Genomic DNA, 13,249 nt, shown 5'->3' on the forward strand with positions numbered 1-13,249 from the left:
ATAAAAGCTCTTAAAGGATATTATTTAAACTTTTTGAAAGTATGTAAGAGACCTGGAAAATAATTTTCTCTTAAAGCATTAATAGTTACTCAATGGAGTTCTGAGAACTGTTTTCTAACCAGAGGAAAATCACTCAAGAGACCTCTTACTGCATTGAAAGAGAAAAGCAGACTGAGTCAGAAGTAACCTGGACCTCCAAAACAGGCATTAGAGCAAGAAGAAAAACAGCCCACCACAGAAAGATACTAAACAATTCTACGTATAGAATTTAAAAAATGTGTATATACAAAAGATATAATAAAAGGAAAGCAGGCATGAAAACAATATCATTCCAAAAAAAGTTAGGACAAGAAATCATTAATAAGAGTATTTCATATTACTTTAACAGTACATGCCATCAAGAAAATAAAACTGAAACAAACTTTATGCAATAAAAGTGAAAAATTAACACAACAAATGAAAAACAGAGAACATCCACATGTAAAATGAAACTTGATTCTTACCTCATATCATATTTTAAAAAGTAACTCAAAATGGACTATACAAAACTTCTAGAAGGAAACATTTGGAGAAAAATCTTTTTGACTTTGGGTTAGGCACATATTTCTTAGATTGAACAACAAAAAGCAAACACATGAATCATAAAAGAAAAAAACTGATAAACTGGACTTCACCAAAGTTTAAAATTTCCACACTCTGAAAGAAACTTAAGAAAATGAAAAAAACAAACCACAGTCTGAGAGAACTATTTGCAAAACACTTATCTTGTAAGTACTTATATTCAGAAACAAAACTCAAAAATAAAAACAACTAAAAAAAGACGAACAGATACTTCAACAAAGATATATGGATACAAATAAACAAAGATTTTTCAAAATCATTTTTCATCAGGAAAATGCTAATTAAAACCTCAATGAGGTACACTGCACATCTTACTAATGGATAAAATTAAAAAGACTGACAATAACAAGTGTTGATACAGAACAACTAGAAACCTCAAACACTGCTGGTGGGAATGCAAAATGGTAGATTTTTTTTTCTGGGGGGGCCACACTGTGTGGCTTGCAGGATCTTAGTTCCCTAACCAGGTATTGAACCCCGGCCCAGCAGTCAAAGTGCAGAGTCCTAACCACTGGAACACCAGGGAATTCCCACAAAATGGTAGATTTTGGAGGAAAAAAAAAAGTCACAGTTTGAGAAAAAGTCTGGTGGTTTCTTACAAAGTCAAACATATTACTGCTGTACATCCCTGCAATCCCACTCCTAAGGTGTTGACCTGGGAAAAATCAACACATACAGGCATACTTAGAGAGATTGTAGATTCAGTTCCAGACCATCCCAATACAGTGACTACCACAATAAATTGAGTCACATGAATTTTTTGCTTTTTTAGTGCATATAAAAGTTATGTTTACACTATACTGTAGTATATTAAGTGTGCAATAATAGCATTATGTCTAAAAAAAGTACATCTTAATTTTTAAAAATGCTGATCAAACTTGTAAGTTTTTTGCTTTGAAAAAACAGATGAGTTTCTTTTTAAAATTTATTTTATTGACATATAGTTGATTTACAATGTTGTGTTAATTTTTACTGTACAGCAAAGTGATTCAGTCATACATATATATTTACATTCTTTTTCATATTCTTTTCCATTATGGTTTATCACAGGATATTGAATACAGTTCCTGTACTATAAGAGTAGGACCTTGTTGTTTATCCATTCTATAAACAACAAATTTATAAGCTTTTGCACAGTGAAGGCTTTTGCACAGTGAAGGAAACCATAAACAAAACGAAAAGACAACCTACAGGGCTTCCCTGGTGGCGCAGTGGTTTAGAGTCCGTCCGCCTGCCGATGCAGGGGACACGGGTTCATGCCCCGGTCCGGGAAGATCCCACATGCCGCAGAGCGGCTGGGTCCGTGAGCCATGGCCGCTGAGCCTGCGCTCTGCGACGGGAGGGGCCACAACAGTGAGAGGCCCGCATACGGCAAAAAAAAAAAAAAAAAAAAAAGACAACCTACAGAAATGGGAGAAAATATTTGCAGATGATGCAACTGACAAGATATTAATTTCCAAAATGTACAAATAGCTCATACAACTCAATATCAAAAAAAAAACAACCCAATCAAAAAATGGGCAAAAGACCTAAATAGACATTTCTCCAAAGAAGACATACAGAGGGCCAACAGGCACATTAAAAGAAGCTCAACATCACTACTTATCAGAGAAATGCAAATCAAAATTACCATGAGGTATCACCTTATACCAGTCAGAATGGCTATCATCAAAAAGTCTACAAATAATACATGCTGGAGAGGGTGTGGAGAAAAGGGAATCCTCCTACGTTGTTGGTGGGAATGTAAATTGGTGCAGTCACTATGGAGAACAGTATGGAGATTCTTAAAAAACTAAAAATAGAGTTACCATATGATCTAGCAATCCCACTCTTGGGCATGTATCTGGAGAAAACTCTAATTCAAAAAGATACATGCACCCAATGTTCATAGCAGCACTATTTACAATAGCTAAGACATGGAAGCAACCTAAATGTCCATAAACAGATGAATGGATAAAGAAGATGTGGTATTATATACACAATGGAATGTTACTCAGCCATGAAAAAAAAAATGAAATAACGCCATCTGCAGCAACACTGGATGGACCTAGAGATTATCATACTAAGTGAAGGAAGTCAGACAAAAAGACAAATATATGATATCACTTCTATGTGGAATCTAAAAAAATGCAACAAATGAACTTACAAATAAACTTATGGTTACCAAAGGGGAAAGGGAGAGAGAGGGATAAATTAGAGTTTGGCATTAGCAGATACAAACCAGTATATATAAAATAAACAACAAGGTCCTACTGTACAGCATAGGAAACTATATTCAATATCTTGTAATAAACTGTAATGGGAAAGAATCTGAAAAGTATATATATAAAAATAACAATCACTTTGCCGAACACAAGAAACAAATACAACACTGTAAATCAACTATACTTCAATTTAAAAAGAAAGAGAGAAAAGCATACAATTTATTTAAGTTTTATGTGTAAAACTTTATAAGAAAATGAAGACCCTAAGAAGTGGCTAAAACTGAGCATTTTTATGCTAGGTTTGATGAAGAATGGAAAATCGTGGGAAAATGTGATAGGACAGAAAAAGGGTATGAGCAAAGAAATAAAAATGCTGTTGGGAAAATGGTTCTGATAGACTTGCTCAACACAGGGGTGCCACAAACCTTTGTTTTAAAAAAAAAAAGGCATTATCTTCAAAATACAATAAAGCAAAGTGCAATAAAACGTGCTATGCCTGTATATGTCCACACAAAGACCTGTCCATGAACGTTTACAGCAGCTTTACTCTTAATAGCCAAAAACTGTAAACAACCAAAATGTCCATCAACTGATGAAGGATAAACAGACTGTGGTCTATTCATACAATGGACTACTGCTCTGTAATAAAAAGCAGCAACCTGGATGAATCTCAAAAACATTATGCTAACTGAAAAAAAACAGCACAAAAGGCTTTCATTTTGTAACATTTTCATTTTTATGACATTCTGTAAAAAGCAAAAAAACTAGAACAGAAGTAAGATCAGTGGTCACCAAGAGGCAGCTGAGGTGGGAATAACTGACTGCAAAGGGCATGGAGAAATTCCTGGGATAACAGAAATGTCCTATGTTTTGATTATAGTATAGGCATACATCATTTTATTGTGTCCCACAAGTATTGCGTTTTTTAATAAATTGAAGGTCTGTGGCAGCTGTGTTGTTAGATGATGGTTAGCATTTTTTAGCAATCAAGTATCAATACATTTGGGTTTTTTAAATTTTATTTTATTGGCAGCACCTCGCAGCTTGCAGGATCTTAGTTCCCCAACCAGGGATCAAACCCATGCCCCCTGCAGTGGAAGCGCGGAGTTCTAACCACTGGACAGCCAGGGAATTCCCAGCAATCAAATACATTTGATCCTTGAATAACCTGGGTGTTAGGGGTGCCGATCCTCTGTACAGTCAAAAATCCACGTATAACTATATAGTCAGCCCTCCTGTATCCGTGGCTCCACATTTGTGGATTCAACCAACCATGGGTTGTGTAGTCCTATGGTATGCATTTACTGAAAAAAATCTGCCTATAAGTGAACCTGTGCAGTTCAAACCCGTGTTGTGGTGTGCGGGCTTCTCACTGTGGTGGCTTCTCTTATTGCGGAGCACGGGCTCTAGGCACACGGACTTCAGTAGTTGTGGTGCTCGGGCTCAGTAGTTGTGGCACACGGGCTTAATTGCTTCGCGGCACGTGGGATCTTCCCGGACCAGGGATCGAACCTGTGTCCCCTGCATTGGCAGGCAGATTCTTAACCACTGCGCCACCAGGGAAGTCCCCAGGTCATCTGTATTTTTAAATTAAGGTATATATGTTGTTTTTTTTAGACATAATGCTATTGAACACTTAATAGACTACAGTATAGTATAAGCAAACCTTTTTATGTACTGGGAAACCAAAAAATTAGTATTTCTCAAAAATTCCATTTATGACTTTAAATAGGAAATTAAAAAATTTAATCCCCCCAAAGAAAAGATCAAAACCATGATTATATTTTCAGAAATTAAGCGTCAATTAGACAAATAGTAGGGCCATAAAAGATCTGAAACAAAATTAAGCAGGCCAAGGGAGAGTTCTACACTCAATGAATAAGAAACTGATATTTTTAAGCAGCTATGAAATAGGCTTAAAAACCTAATTATAGGGCTTCCCTGGTGGCGCAGTGGCTGAGAATCTGCCTGCTAATGCAGGGGACATGGGTTCGAGCCCTGGTCTGGGAAGATCCCACATACCGCGGAGCAACTAGGTCCGTGAGCCACAACTACTGAGCCTGTGCTCCGCAACGAGAGGCCGCGATAGTGAGAGGCCCACACACCGCGATGAAGAGTGGCCGCCGCTTGCCACAACTAGAGAAAGCCCTCGCACAGAAAAGTAGACCCAGCAAAAATAAATAAACAAACTCCTACCCTCAACATCTTCTTAAAAAAACAACAACAAAAAAACCCCCTAATTATATATAAGGCCCAAGGAGAATCTTAAAAACAGAAGCCGTAGTTTATTTGTTAATTGTTGAGGCTACATAGTAAGAGATATGAATCATCACAGTATACACTTTAGTATATACTACAGAACTCAAGAGAGCCTACATGGTAGACCACACTGTATTCACACTACAGTAGTGATTTATTTATAGTAACTCATATTTGTTTTTAATTCAAATTTGCCTAGCTTTTTGAAAGCTGTTTAATATATTTACATAAGCTTATTGAACAAAAACCCCAAATTTGTAATAAACATGCAAATTTATATTCTGTAAAACCTAAAGAATATGTCCTTGGTTTTCACAATGAACATGAATTACTTGCATAATTAAAATAAACAAAAGCAAAAAGCAAAGTTAGCACATTCACAGGAATGACTACCTATATCATACTCAGTCATTCCTGGTTCCGAGAGAATAAACACATTACACAAAGAAAACAACCAACCAACCTACCAGGGAAGAACAGTATCTATGCCTCACAGGCTTGTTGTAAGGATAATATACGATAATGATATAACCCATGACATGACACATAGAAAGTACTCAATAAGCATTAGCTACTTAAGTTGTCAGCATCTATTACTGATTATAGCCACTAAATTTTTTAATTTTTTTTTTTTTTGGCAGTACGCGGGCCTCTCACCGTTACGGTCTCTCCCGTTGTGGAGCACAGGCTCCGGACGCGCAGGCTCAGCAGCCATGGCTCACGGCCTAGCCGCTCCGCGGCATGTGGGATCTTCCCGGACCGGGGCACGAACCCGTATCCCCTGCATCGGCAGGCAGACTCTCAACAACTGCACCACCAGGGAAGCCCAGCAACTAAATTTTTTAACAGAACTATTACAAATACTTTATGGCAGACGACAGACATATATACTATGATTCCTAAAAAAAACACTTCAATAAATAAAATACATGACGATCTAAACTGTACAGAGCTGCGGGGGGAGGGCGGTTTAAGTGGGTGTATACACAAGCACTTACACTGTCCTGAAGCAGTTTTACATTATAAAATGCAATAGGTATGTAGTACAGGAGTGACGCTCCAGTGTTTCTCATGCTGCTTTTTATCTTAGTCATTTTAAAGTAATTATTTTGTACACTGAAATCATCATAATTGATGTAGAGAACAAAACTACTGCTGTCAATAAACATTTAAAAATCTCTATGTATGAAAGCAGGATTAATTACATTAGATTTATCTCTTCACCATGTCAAAACTCACTGTCTAAAGGAAAATGCCACAAGGACAAAGAGGAGAAATTAACACGATTTCAAGCAATGAATCAAATGGGAAGGATTAACTGCCTTGGCAAAGAGGAAGAAAGGCTTGCAGAAACAAATACCAGAGAGAAGCAAACAGTTTTGCCCTGCTGAACTCCTTACAACAGGCCTAATGACTAAGTGCACCAAGTACTCAAGATGGAGGTAAGGCTAAGAATTTAAAACAGAAGGACTGGCTGATGGGTAATGTAGCAAAGCTAGGATACCCAGGTGGTATTCTCTTCCTCCCCACCATGGGTAAAACTGTATTCCAGGGCAGAAGGCTAATTTTCTGAAGCACACGAACTCAAACTGTGAGCTCAGGTTTAGCGGGTACAATGGATGCAAAAAACCCACATCAAGTTACAATATTGCAATCTTTCATTATACTGGAGACAAAGATCTCATGAATTTCTAGAAAGAGCAAAAGGTCGCAAACACAGGAAAAGTCATAATAGCATCACACTACTCAACAACTGCAGAAGATTACTTATTCTAGAATTCTATGCCAAACCTAACTATTAAGCAGATAAAATAAGAAGTTCCCGCTGGTAAGGAGACATGGGGGAAGGGGGCAGGGAAACGGTTTTTATTTCAGCAGCTTTTTTTGTAACTATACGTATAAACTTCTTTATTTTTAAATAAATGTTTAATCATAATTTTAGCAGTAAGTATCCTTTAAAAACAGCACGGGTTTTTAACTGGAGAATGTGGTTGATGTTTCTGGGACCCAATGGACTCCATGAAAAAATGATGTATTTGCGCCAGTGTCTTTGACTCAGAACTCCAAAATAAATCCAGAATCTTGACCACCTCTCAACATTTCCACCCTGGTCTAAGCCACAATATTTTGTCGAAGTTACTGGACTAACCTCCTAATTAGTGTCTCTCTTCTTCTACCCTTACCCCACTCCCTCCAATGTATCTTCAATACATAAGAGTGACTGTATTAAAATCTTGTCAGATTAAGTCACTCCTCTGCTCAAAACTTTCCAAAGACTTCCTATGTCATTCAGAATAAAAGTCAAAGTCCTCACAATGGCCTACAAGATCTAACACAATCTGATCTTCCCTGATTCCTCCTGATCTCATCTACTATCCACCTTCTCACTCACTCTGTTCCAACCATACTGGCCTCTGCTCTAATTCTAATTATTAGAGTTTAACACACCAAGCATGCTCCTGCGATATTGGAGGCTAACAATCATCAGTTCCAAGGGAGATCAAAGGATAAAGAGGCCTTCTGATATCCGACTATCCTCAAGTCTCACTGGTTCTACATTCTAAACTTCCTCTTATATTTCCCCTCACAATCCACACTGCAAGTGCCTTAAAGCAGGGCCTCATTTTATTTCTAGCCTTCTAGCTGGTTCTGAGTCCCTTCTGATCCAGTGATGTGGCCAATGTGTCAAGATCAATTGCAAGGTGTCACCAATGTAATTTGCTACTAACGAAAGTATTAAGTTGGATGCTTTACTGGTAAAAGAAAAAGTTACAATTCAAAGTCTCTCATTCATTTGCTTTAAATGCTTCAATTAGCAAAGAATTCCAAGGAGAGAACAGCCAAGTTTGATAGCAGAAGAGCATATAAATGTGTTATTCTGTAATATCAAAAATCTAGAAAGGGGACTTCCCTGGTGGCGCAGTGGTTAAGAATCCGCCTGCCAATGCAGGGGACATGGGTTCGAGCCCTGGCCTGGGAAGATCCCACATGCCGTGGAGCAACTAAGCCGGTGAGCCACAACTACTGAGCCCGCGAGCCACAACTACTGAGCCTGCGTGCCACAACTACTGAAGCCCATGTGCCTAGAGCCCATGCTCCACAACAAGAAAAGCCACTGCAATGAGAAGCCCGTGCACCGCAACTAAGAGTAGCCCCCGCTCGCCACAACTAGAGAAAGCCCACACATAGCAATGAAGACTCAATGCAGCCAAAAATTAAAAAAAAAAAAAAATCTAGAAAGGGGGTTTCTAAGGTTATGAATCAAATAAAACTGTAAAATGCCCCTATACCCTTGGTATATCCACATTAGAAAATCTCAACTATGTGTTCTTCGTAAAACTATTTGGATCAATGCCAATTTTAAAGTTTCAAAGGCAAATGTCATACCTTTTAAAGATATGAGGCCAAGGTTGCTTGGTGAGAGTCAGGTTATCATGTAACTATGCATTGATTTTAGAGAATATTTAAGGATTGTTTAACATGGTTATCACAAAACACCTTTGTAAGACATTTAAAACTATTCTATTTTCATGATGTTTGAGAAATTATACAATAAGTAAATCAAGTCACCCCAGGAATTTACTGGAATGTAGACACATTTTTAGCCTATGGTAATTTGGGAGTAAATGTGTCAGAACTTTCAAGTGTGGCTTCTACTTGTTTACTGTATATAATGAAGATAAAATTTTTTGACATGCCAGGGGTTCTAACTACTCAAGGGCTATGGATCCCTTGAGTAAAGCAATGGCTAAAAGCTGCTTAGAATGGAAAAAAAATTTTTTTTTTTGAAGCTAGGCACAATGGAACCAAGAAACTGGTTAAAAAAAAACAAAATGAAACAATCTGGAAAAACAGATCTTTAAGAAAGAGAAAGGACTCTGAGGGCCCTAAGATACTCTCCCTCACCCAAGTTACAGCAACACAAGAATCAGAAATGTGGGAGGTTGGGGGAAGATAGGGAAGGGGAAAAAGAAATTGTTCACTAAGTAAATATTAGTAACAAGCAGATCAGTTCAGCCATGATGCCAAGAGTCATAAATCCCTAGGTCAGTGCAGATGCAAAACCTGATCAGCAGGATAGCCCCAAGGGCCTGAACCACTAGATTCAGTTCCCCTGGCTTTAAAGAACTTAACTAGCCACACCTATGGAGGAATTTAAGGTGCCCCAGGTTTCTGCTAAGGAAAGGATGGGTCAAGGAAAAGAAATGGGATTCTAAGACTGTGGCTGTTACACATATATCTTTGATTCTGACCTTTTGAGCATGTATGGATCAGGACACTTGTTCTGAATAGGCAAGGTTAATTTATAAATGGACAAAATCTATTCTGATTGGGTCCACAATATTTGTGTGTATGTGTATGTACGTATATACACACATATATATGTATATGCAGGTACTTTAGAAATATATTTCTGTTAACATTAAACAAAACTATTTTGTCAGACAACTGCAGTGTCTAGCTTTGTAAAGCACAGTGAATAGGTTAAAATATTTTGTCATTTTTCTGCTGCAGGTAACACTCCCCTGTAATTTCCTAATTAGGGCATTAGTCATATTAAGAAATACCACTAAGAAAGAGATTCATTAAAATGTTAGCTATAGGGACTTCCCTAGTGGTCCAGTGGTTAAGAATCCGCCTTCCAATGCAGGGGACAAGGGTTCAATCCCTGGTCAGGGAACTAAGATCTCACATGCCATGGGCCAACTAAGCTGCGTGCTACAACTACTGAGCCCACATGCTCTGGAGACTGGGCACCACAATTAAGAGAGAAGCCCGCGTGCAGCAACGAAGAGCCCTCCTGCTGCAACTAAGACACGACACAGCCAAAATTAGATAAATATTTTAAAAAATTAAAAAAAAATGTTAGCTATAGAGTTTCAATCTCAAAACATGTAGCCTGTCTCTGAAATTCCATAAAAATCATTTAGAAAGTCTTACTAAAGATTGTTTCTCTGATAGTATATTTGTAGAGGTTATTTCTTCTGAAGCTTTAATGTTCAGGCAAGAAACAAGTTCTTGAAGAATGAAGGACATATTCTACATACTCGACAGACTAACTTATGAAAAGTCAGATATGAGAGTGGTTGAAAAGTCAGATATGAGAGTGGATGAAAATAATGGTATTTGGCTGGGGGGGTACATGTAGTGTTTCTCATGCAGGAAAAAAATTAACAAGCTAGGCTTATTTGAAATACTAAAGCAAAATCAAAACACTGATAAACTGAAAAAAAAAGAAAATGTTAACCAACAACTTTGATAAACATGGAAACACAGAAGTAAGCCATTATGATACAGCCCAAGATGTGGATGTATAGTCTTCAACGTAAGGAAAAACAATGATATCAAGACTAAAATTCACTACAGAAGCAAAATATGCTGAGGGTATGTGGTAGTTTTAGTAAAAGTAACACCGCCCACCCAAATTACTGTTTTGTTTCTTTGATCCCCCTTTGTAACAAATCTCAAAATCCTATTTACTGTCTCTAATTTCTCTCCCACTCCCATCAGATTTCCCTCCCCCTGCTCTGCTTTGGAAACTGCTGATCAAGGTAACCAAAGGTCTCCACAATTGTTAAATTCAATAATTAATAGCTCTCAGACCTCATCTTAATGGACAATAACATATGTCCTTCCTAAATACTGTATATTTGTTTCTTCACTTGACTTTCAGAACACATTTTCTTGGGCACTTTTTAAGTCTACTTTGCTGGTTCCTGCTCTGCTGCTGATCTCTTTTGCTGAAATTTCCTCTCTTCTGCTCTATATTCACTCCCTTACTGACCTCGTCTAGGCTCATGTCATCATCTATGTTCCACCAACTATTAAATGTGTTATCTCTAGTCCAGAGCTCCTTCCTGGAGTTACCTAATATAACCAGCCACCTAAACAACTGGCTTTTTGCTTCTCTACTTCTCAAATTTTCGTCTTAAATGGAACTACATACTGATCTTCCCCCAACCTTATTCCATCCACAACCTTCCTTCCCATCTCAGTTAACAGCAATTCCCTCCCTCTAGGTGCCTAAACTAAAAACCTTGGAGTTATTCTTGACTTTTCTTCACACACCACATACAGTACATTACAACCTTCTCTGAAGAACCGTTACCTCTCACTTTGATTACTCCAGTAGCCAAATCATTTCCCTACTTCTGGCCCTGCCCTATGTACAGTCTATTCTAAGCATGGTACGACCAGAATTTGGCTTTAAAACTCCTGCAATGACTCTTCCCATTTCAGAAAAGCAAAAGATCTTCAATGGCCTAACAATAGCCTACTACTCTGGCTATACTTGCCTCATTTCAGTGCTCCTACCCTACTTAGGAAGAGGCCTGTTCCCTCTGAATAGTTAACTCTCTCCTCTCCAGGTCTTCGTTCAAAAGTCACCTTCTCAAAGACTCCACTGTCCTCCTCCTTAGAACTACAGTGCACCCCCATTATTCCCCTTTATCCTACTCTACTTTTTCCCCAACCATGGCACTGAAATCTTTTAGTGTAACAATTCAACGCCCCCTTTCAGATAACTGTGGATATCTTTCAATATTACAGTGAAACTGGGCATGTGGTAGGCTCTTGAAATTAGCTGCAATATGGAATCTGAACTATACCAATAAACTTTTCATATTGTTACATTAAAATCCATTGCTTTATTTTACATTCTGAATCTTTTACCTATGCACTACTTTATAACATCATGCATTGGTTATTTGAAAAATATTGGTTCACTGGATTATACAGGTCTTCCAAGTGTAGATACGTTTTGTGATACAATATTTTAAAAATTACATTTTCTATCTATTCAAGATTTCAAGGGACTTCCCTGGTGGCGCAGTGGTTAAGAATCCGCCTGCCAATGCAGGGGACATGGGTTTGAGCCCTGGTCCCGGAAGATCTCACATGCTGCAGAGCAACTAAGCCGTGCGCCACAACTACTGAGCCTGCGCTCTAGAGCCCGCGAGCCACAACTACTGAAGCCCATGTGCCTAGAGCCCATGCTCAGCAACAGGAGAAGCCACAGCAATGAGAATCCCGCGCACCACAATGAAGAGTAGCCCTCGCTCACTGAAACTAGAGAAAGCCTGCATGCAACAACGAAGACCCAACGCAGCCATAAATAAATAAATAAACGATAAAAATAAAAAGATTTCAAAAATTCTAATTTTTGCTTGAAAACTCAAATTTTATCATATGGCAACAAATGTTATCATTTGTTGTGGTTTTTCTTGAACCAACAGGCCCACTTCTTTCATTTTTTGAGAAAATATCTGACAAATATTCAAGTCTGAATTGTCATAGTCTCTCTATCAATTGTTCTTTTAAGACTGGTTCTCATGAAAAAAGAGGCTAGTTCAGCTTGAGGATGAAACAATTGTAGAAATGCTTTACTCATGTTTCCCATTTGCCAAACAGAATATGAAATGAAGATGTGTACTCAAGAGTCAAGATTTTTTGTTTTGGGGCCGTGCCATGTGGCATGTGGGATCTTAGTTTCTTGACCAGGGATTGAACCCACGTTCCCTGCAGTGGAAGCGTGGAGTCTTAACCACGGGACCACCAGGGAAATCCCAAGAGTCAAGATTTAAAACATTAATTTTTACTGCTTCAAAAACATTATTAAGAGACCCTGTGTTTTTAAATTGCAAGTGCTAGCGACTACTAGCACAGTCTGGTGATGCTGCCTTGATGTATGCTAAGGTAACAGCAGCTTCACCAGTCATTGTTTTTGCACCATCAGTCCAAATGTCAACACAGTGAAAAGGCAAATAATGTGTTAGTATTTTTATGAGAAGAGCTTTAATGTCTCAGACCACCAAAAAGGTCTTGGAAACTCCCAGGCGTCCCTGACCCACAATGCTATACTACACTAAACCCCTTACAGGAAAATAAGTTTGAGAATACATCAGGATAAGCAAATTACCTTAGTCTTGCAATCTATTAGTAAGAATTAAAATGTATTTTTAAAAAGAAAAAAAGAAAAAGGTTATAAAAATTATGGAAATAAGGCTAATAAAAAATGTAGACCAAGTGTAAATAAACCACATTATACTTTTAAGTAGTTTACTTCTGCCCTGATTTTACAAGGAAACAGGTGCAAGTAATTTAACAAATATTATGACAAAATTTCTACAGAATCAACATTATCTGACACCCAAATGGAGTTTCTT

At 38.0% G+C, this 13,249-nt stretch overlaps 1 protein-coding gene across 3 annotated transcripts in view; it reads right to left on the reverse strand.

Annotated features, from left to right (window-relative positions):
* SLC25A36 (solute carrier family 25 member 36) overlaps positions 1-13,249 on the reverse strand; it is a 51,163-nt gene that overhangs the window by 34,446 nt on the left and 3,468 nt on the right. The gene's annotated exons all lie outside the window — the stretch shown is intronic.

Source organism: Stenella coeruleoalba (genome assembly GCF_951394435.1).
Source record: "Stenella coeruleoalba genome assembly, chromosome: 5".
NCBI lineage: Eukaryota > Metazoa > Chordata > Mammalia > Artiodactyla > Delphinidae > Stenella > Stenella coeruleoalba.